The sequence below is a fragment of the Rhyacophila brunnea genome, unplaced genomic scaffold (genome assembly GCF_057557595.1).
Source record: "Rhyacophila brunnea isolate RB1 unplaced genomic scaffold, BYU_Rbru_1.0 scaffold_2, whole genome shotgun sequence".
Taxonomy (NCBI): Eukaryota; Metazoa; Arthropoda; class Insecta; order Trichoptera; family Rhyacophilidae; genus Rhyacophila; species Rhyacophila brunnea.
In genome coordinates, this window is record NW_028232859.1 from 48,346,393 (window position 1) to 48,354,810 (window position 8,418).

Below are 8,418 nucleotides of genomic sequence, written 5' to 3' on the forward strand. Positions count from 1 at the left end.
GTTTTAAAATTAATATGAAATTTGATTTCCTTTAAAAAATATAACAAGCCACCTACTTATAAAACATTAGATTAATACACCGATGGTGGCCTGGTTGGTAGGTAATATATAAAGCTGGGCAAAATAATGCGTTTTAGTTTTTTAATATGTGCGCAATTGATTTTGTGAACAGTTAAAAAAATATTCTAGTAAAAAAAACCTGTTAATATAACCTATACCCCATATACTTGCATTGGAGTAAAAATGGTACGTTAAAACATTATACAAATTATTTCCTGTAACAAACATTCAGATGAATCTCGAATTACCAAAATAAATGAAAAAATCTATTTTCCAGTGCCTAGATCATCACAGCACTATAAATATTTTTGATTGAATTCCGTAATCATCAAAAGTTAGATCGCGGCAATAATTTGAGATTTCCGATAGTAATGCTAGTTACTGTTTAACTTAAAATGCAATGACCATCATTTTCTACAAACAGTTTACCATATTGTATTCGAAGTAGGTATAACACTACAAAAATTAATAATAATAATAACTAAATTCACAGTTTTGTATAGCGGCTTGAATTATAGTGAGCCTTACCTTTGGAGTTGTACTCATAGCATCCCAGAAAAAATCTTGAGTTTGTGTAGGTAAGTATTAATCATTTTTTTGTGAATCCTTCGTAAATTTTGTAAATAAGCCGTAAGTTGCTACCTAACTATAATCCATGTAAGCCGTATATTTATCACAACTGATTATGAATAGTGCCTTTCAGTCGCGAAGGGTGGAGGTAGGCTGTTAAGATCCGACATAAATAGTGCACATTAAACTTTGTTAGTCATACGTATTTGTTTTTATTGAACTAATACTACAATTATTTACAGATGGTTTTGGTTAGTTTTTAAAAATCATTTAAACCCTGCCTTACCAAACCATAATAGTTTTGGTATACTTTGGGCGATATGACATAATTGCGCACACCTTTTCATTCATACTAAACTTATTTGTTTTCATTGAATTAAGAATACATATTAAAAATATTGTTGGTTCATTTTTAAATTCATTAAGCCCTGCCTTAACAAAACTATAATAATTATATAAAAAAATAATATTCTATCTGTAAAATATTCAAATATATATGATTTAATTGCATGATTTTAGATATTTTATAGATTGACGAGTATTTTTTGACTACTATATGGCTTGGTTTTCGCAGGGTTTAATTGAATTTGAAAAACTAACCAACACCATCTGTCAATTTGTCTTATTTCAATGAAAACAAATACGTATGACTGATAAAGTTTTTTGTGCACTGTTTATGGCGTACCTCCACCCTTTGCCACCGGTGCCTTTAGATGTTGAAAGGCGATACTCGGACTTATAAAAAACGATTTAAGTGGAATAGCACCTACAATACTAAATTCACAAAAATCAATACTTACCAATAAGTACCTACACGTATTTAATAAAATTTTAAATTATTTATGATAATGTAAAAAAAATACGTAATGCCTACTGCTAGCTAATAATTAGTAGCTTGTTTCAAGAAAAAAACACAGGATATCCGGGCAGTAATTACTTCGAAAGCTTCTTCATACATACAGGTTTCGCGCTTCACCGTGCGTTTGATTTTTTTATAGCCCGCGGACAAACTTCGGTACCATTTTGTTCGCAAACAAAGGATAACGTGCATAATGATATTAATTTTGGTTATATGTAAATTGTACGTAAAACATTTCACCGTGGAACAGTTTGCCGTGAACTTTCTTATTGTAAAGAGATGACCGTATACTACACGGTCTCCAATTTTATTAGATTCAATATGAACTATATATTATATATATCTATATATCATAGCTGATTTTGGCAAAATTCATGAATTCAAGAATGAAAACCTAACCTTACCTAACCCAGTGGCGAAAGGTGGAGGTAGGGTATTTAGAGCCGATATAAATAGAGCATACCTACTAATCTTTGTCATTTATACGTATTTGTGTTCATTGAACTAATTTGCAGATGGTGTTGGATAGTTTTTAAAATTTAAATAAACTCTGCGAAAACCGAGCCATAATAGAAAGAAATATCCGTCTATCCATAAAATATCTATAATTATCATATTAAATCATACATATTTTATAGATAGAATAAAAATGTGTAACATGTATTCTTAATTCAACGAAAACAAATAACTATGAATGAAAAAGTCTGCACAATTTTGTTGGATCGCCCAAAGCATACCAAAACTATTTTGGTTTGGTTTAGACAGGGTTAAATTTTTTTTAATTAACCAACTCTATCTGTAAATTGTAGTATTAGTTCAATAAAAACAAATACGTACGACTGACAAAGTTTAATATGCACTATGTATGTCGGATCTTAGCAGCCTACCTCCACCCTTCGCCACTGACCTAACCTAACCTAGCCTAACAATGAATCTAGTATATGGGTTATTTTCAAAATTTGTTTGCCGCTGGCTTCATGCAAACCGACAAGAACCTTGTTTTATGTATACATCAATTTTATGTCAGTACTATACGACCCAAAGAAGTTGAGCAGTCTTTAATATACGGCCATATATTTCCGATACAATATTTCACGGCGAACTGCATACGTACAAGTTTCCGGACACGATTAATTTTATCGCCAGTGAAGTCCCCTTTTGTTCTTAAATATAATGTACATACGCGTACATTAGTAAATCAATGCCTGCCAAATTAATATTTACTGCAAACGAGGCCGAAGATCGCCATCTAAATAGTGTATAATCGCTCAAAGTTTCGACGTCGGGCGAGAGATTGCACATCTTAATGGGAACAAAAGGTAAATTTCGCCAAGGCGCGCAGGTAAGAGAGAGGCGGCGGAAGGTACCTTCCTCCGCGGGTCTGTCCTCTCATCTGACGCTGAACACTTCACAAATTAGTTGAATGAAATCATCCGGTATCATATTTCCAGCAAAGGTCAACGGACAAGCGATACAGAGCCACCTCGGACGGTTAATTCTAAGTTAACCATTTCGGTAACACGAGCGGACATAAATTATAATATTATTATATTTAACAGGTAATCAACAGGTAGTAAAAAATAATGTAACTGTTTGTTTTCATCATTAAACTAAAATAAAATTACTAATATGGATACTACATCAAAATTAAACCTAATTTATCACATCACTTTTATTATGTATTTATATTTATGTAGATATTGTACTTATTAAAATAAAGTACAGTATTCATTTTATAATGTCATGCTAAGCGAACGAAACCGGGTGTTCTTTTTAAATTAAAAAAGTAATTATTGTATTTTATTTTGATTATTAAAAAAAATCTTAATCATTAAATACAACAAATGTACACACAATTAATTATAAACAGTCGCTAATATTATTACAACGTTTTTATTAGCTTGTATTTGTCCGGTGGTTATTTATCCAGTACAAATTTTGCAATCGATTTTTAACTAACTTCCCGACTAGCTAGACATTTGAAACTTTTATAATATATCAGAACACGATGCCAATGCATTCTTTTGGTACGCCATCTTTAAGTAGAATTGAATTCATTTTCAGTTAATTCTGTTTTGTATGAAAAGTTATTTCGGAACAAATCTGTAATCCAATCCACTATTATTGGTTGCTAAGTGGGTGGTCCTAGCAACTAAATTATTAATATATACGCGCGTTACTATGGAAATCAAAATGACATTTCAGTATTCTATATTTGTTTGTTTTTTATTTACTTCATATCAAATACATATTTGAGCATATTGAGCATAATAATTGAACAGAAAATTTAAAAACGTTGTATATGAAAAGTTCTTTTTATCTTGTAATTATTTTTAAGAAAAGCTTCATTTACTTGACTATTAGTTGATTACGTCGTAATTAGGTAAGGTGACGGGATTGATAAATCCGGCACGATATTTTTTCAATAGAGAATATTACATTTTTAAATATTATGAATTCGTTGACTAAAAATAATTTAATAATTTAATATTTAGTGTAAAACCAATCTAAATGAATTATTGATAATATTCGATTAAACAACGGAAAATTAACTAAATTCCTTCGTATATATTTTTTTTATATTATTAAGAACAATCTAGGTTTATATAATAGTAACATTAATTTAATTAATAAAATTGATAATACTGAGTATTATTTTTCAATCTTCAATACATGTTATGTGCATAAAACCATACTTATTATCCAGGGAATAAAAATATACGTAAGTTTAATGACAGTTAATGATAGATGAACTATCTTAAAACTCTAATTTAATTGGAAAACTTTCAATTCAATTATGTAATCATAAGTATAAAATAGTAATTATACATAATAGAATAAAATTTCTTACATAAATGTTTTTTATTAATTGTATAAAGATTCCAATTGCATAAGGTATTATAATCTAACAATGAAAAAAATAACATATTAACCTTTTTATTAAATTATGTGAAATAAATATTAGAATTATATTGTGATTAATAATCGAATTAATCATTAATTGCAAGGTATTGTCTTTCAGCAACAAACTGTATTATTCTTTTTTTTGTGTGAATGAAATTTTATTTTAAAATTTGTAGTTCCCTATAGTGAAGAAAGTGGGCTGACAGTACAGTTATAGTTTTTATTTACATGTGCTACTTTTAAATAATAATAATATTAAACATTAAATATGTGATCAATATGTATGTACATTACAGGGTTGCTAATATACATTTAAGAGTTAACCCATAGGACTCTGCTCATAACAATATTAATATTGTAATGGTGAGTGAAAAATTTTAGTATTCTAATTACTGGCGTGAAATAAATTAATTTTCCTGCGCGACTTGAAGGTGTTGACTAAATTGAAACACACCTGTGTAATACTACACTTTATCGATACGCCGACTCATAGATTTGACAAATTATTGAATGTATTCAAATTAACGTCACAGAAATCAATACGCCTTCGCAATTATCATACTGATTCGACTTTATCCCTCGCCTCTTGCATTGTATGAATTTAATCCGTGATTCCGTGGATATAAATGTTCGCAACTTTGCACAATCGGAGCCGTTTGACGTCAGTATTAAATTTCACAAAAAAAGAACACCCAAAAAGTTTACAGCATTTTTATTGGTTTTTAATTTTTTGATGCATTCAATTATGTCTCCATAAAAACGAAAAATTTGAATAAACGTTAAATTAACGACTATTTTGTCTAACAGCTATGACAGTCTGTTTACTATCCCAATAATGATTACATTAATATTTTTGGGGCCTTATTCGAGAATGGCCAATGTGTAAAAGTACCTTTTTTAATGAAAACAGCGTTTTTTTATTATTTTTCTTCATATATTTTATTTGTTTCACTTTTTAACACAACAAAACTCCATAAAGCCAAATGATAAAGTATAATAGTAGCAGTTAAATAATCTGTGAAGCAAAAAAGCTTTGAGAAAATCATATAATTTTATTGTGACCTCACTGTGAATCAAACCTGGAGCCCCTGAATTTAAATCAAATGCCTTTACATTGAACTACGAAGGCCGCATTCATAAAATCGATAGTTTGACATGATTATCAATAGTTTTTTTTTTATATTTCACCCGAGACTTTATTTAGTCAGTTTAGTGGAATTTATTTATTACTTTTTTGTTGATATATTGTGAGTTTACGCATATTAGCGTTTGGTTCTTAAACTGTTTTATTTAAGTATGGTTTTTTCAAATCAGGTCATAAGATATAAAGATAGTAAAAAAACCGTCTTTTGTAGAGATCAAGAAACTAATTTTCATACAAACTGTGAGAAAATTGAGGCGCAGTTTATTTTGGTGCATAGAATAATATAGAACTTGCTCAATAATTTTGACAGCAATAGTAAAAGACGCAATAAGGATTTCTTTACATCTTTTTGGCGTATGTACTTATGTTAACTTTGATAATTTTATAACGTTGTATTTAGAGAAAAAAATTAACCAAAAATCATAACATTTGTATAACTACCATTGATTTTTTGTTGCATACCTAATTGTACATATTTCATAACTCGGGTACCATATCGTCACCTCAATACTACAACTAGATAACTCTAATATGGTCATTATTGGGAAAATGAAATTTAAATTTTACTTGATTAACATAAATCTAGGCTATATAATATAATTATTATTTAAAATAAAAATGGAAAATTGTGCTTGTCTTATTGGGAACAATTAAATAATGCTTATTTGTATGAAAAAATATTGTCGATATATTATTTAATTTATTTAATGGTTTTATAGTTATCTAATATCTTAACATACAACATTAATACAGTTCCCTTTAACTTCTGACTTACCTAGTTTTATCATTTTGTAGAGAAACAATTTATTAATGTGGAAGCATGTTCAATAGCTATCTTTAAAACAGTGAACATCAAGTTATCTAGTTGTAGTTATTGAGGTGACGATTTAACTAAAATTCAATAATATACTACACTACAGAATAAGGTGCCTGAATAAAAAAATCACTTGTTTCTATGACAAATGAGTATGTAGCTTTATTTATAATATGAACACTGCATTTAATATCGAGTTCTAGCGAGTGTAATTATAAGTAGGTAGTTGTAAACACATTAAGTCTCTGTAATGTATTATTATAATCAGGTATCTGTGGCTGATTGGTATCTAATAAACTTGTATTTAAATGGTGTGTACGAGTACCTATTAAAATTAATTGTGAATTTTATACTTTTAATTTGCTTCGTATGGTTAATAAACAGTTATAGGCATTACATTATAATTTAATATCTACACTATTTCTACCATACTATACTACATTATATCATTGTATTGTTTAATTGAATGCATTTATATTATACGATTTAAGTTAAAATTAAAAAAAAAACAAATTTTAATTTCTTAGATAATTTATTATATTAGAATTTACTGGTAGGATTATTTAAAATTCATTTATTATAAAAAGACGTACAAATAAAATACATATAAGTAGATAGATACCATTGTGTTACGCCATAAACAAAATTATCTTTTTAATAAAACATTAAAAAATAATTAGTTTTTTAAATAAAAAAGAAACGATTTGTCACTACTGTGCTTTATTTAAATATATTAAATATGTTAACTGGATGTTATATTAAGTATTTATTTTAAGACTTTACTACAAATATATAACTCACTTCAACTTCAGTTAATTATGTTCTGTATTATTTATTTTAAAATTGTAATATTAAACTAAATTAAATGTTTTTCTATATATTTTGATTGTTTTTAGCTTTCCTGATTATATACATTTAAATACCTATGTTAAAATATATTTTATTTTTATTAAAATTAAGCTTTTTTATAGAGTAAATTAATTATAACTCACCACTTGAATAATCTGCAGCAGTTAACGATAGGAATTAAAAACTCTTATCATGTACACCTTTATCACGAGTAAAATCCTATCCAATGAAGCAATCCTCCATCAAATAATAATAATCACACTTGTCAAAATGATACAAAAACGACGAATTGAAAATGTACCATTCGCAAATCTATATATAATTATTACCGGCAGAGGGAAAACAAGTCCGAACGGGGAATGTACGACAGCTGTCACATGCGATCTAAATTGCGTCGCTGAAAAGCTTTCGTTATTGCAAAGCTTTTTTTTCTTTCTTTATTTGTATTACTTATACGGATCGAGAATTCGGTGCACTCTCTCGCGATGTTTGTACAAGGTTGCGCAACCAGTGATACGCGTCCGTCTACGCCGCGAGCCTTCGGCATACTACCGCCCGGTTCCCTCCGACTGCAAGCGATTACCTCCCTGGTACTCACTGTGGGTACTCTCGGTACTTGGACACATTCAATTGTGCTTCTATGAAATGCACAAATGCACCCACAAGTCATGACCTTTACATTCAGACCCTTTAATTATTGTGATAGAAACGTACAGAACATCAATAAATCAAGATATCAATGATCGATTCATTGAGATAATGTAAAATTGTTTTAATTTAAAAGACAATATATTATTATGAAAGAGAGAATATAAAATCTGAAAAAAAAATGTGAAACATCAGTTGCACTCAAGAAACACAAAAATAATAAGAAGTTAGTTGCCTTCTGGGAGAAATTAAAGCAAGTTGTAATTCTTATTAAAGTGTTAAGAAATATGTCATAAACTAAAACACAATATCATGGGGTTGCTGCCAAAAGTTGGTAAGTCGATGATTTATGTATTTAGAGTAAACAACGGATTATATGTTTATATATAAATATGTATGCTAGATCAAAAAAATCATGGTTCTCCGATATATGGAACATACACAAAAAGCACAAAGAAATTAACATTATTCCTGATTTTAGAGAGCAGATTATTGTGCAGCCACAGTTATCATTGATAGGATAGGATAGGATTTTTTAGGCTTTATGGCATATCATAAAACAAATTTTGC

The 8,418-nt window shown here is 28.8% G+C and overlaps 1 protein-coding gene across 1 annotated transcript in view; it reads right to left on the reverse strand.

Moving 5' to 3' along the window:
* lft (Limb expression 1 family member lowfat) overlaps window positions 1-7,750 on the reverse strand; it is a 224,013-nt gene extending 216,263 nt beyond the window's left edge. Inside the window, exon 1 of the mRNA XM_085946754.1 lies at window positions 7,344-7,750. The gene's annotated coding sequence lies outside the window, so the exon portion shown is untranslated. The remainder of the gene's footprint in view (window positions 1-7,343) is intronic.
* Window positions 7,751-8,418: the final 668 nt, after the last annotated feature.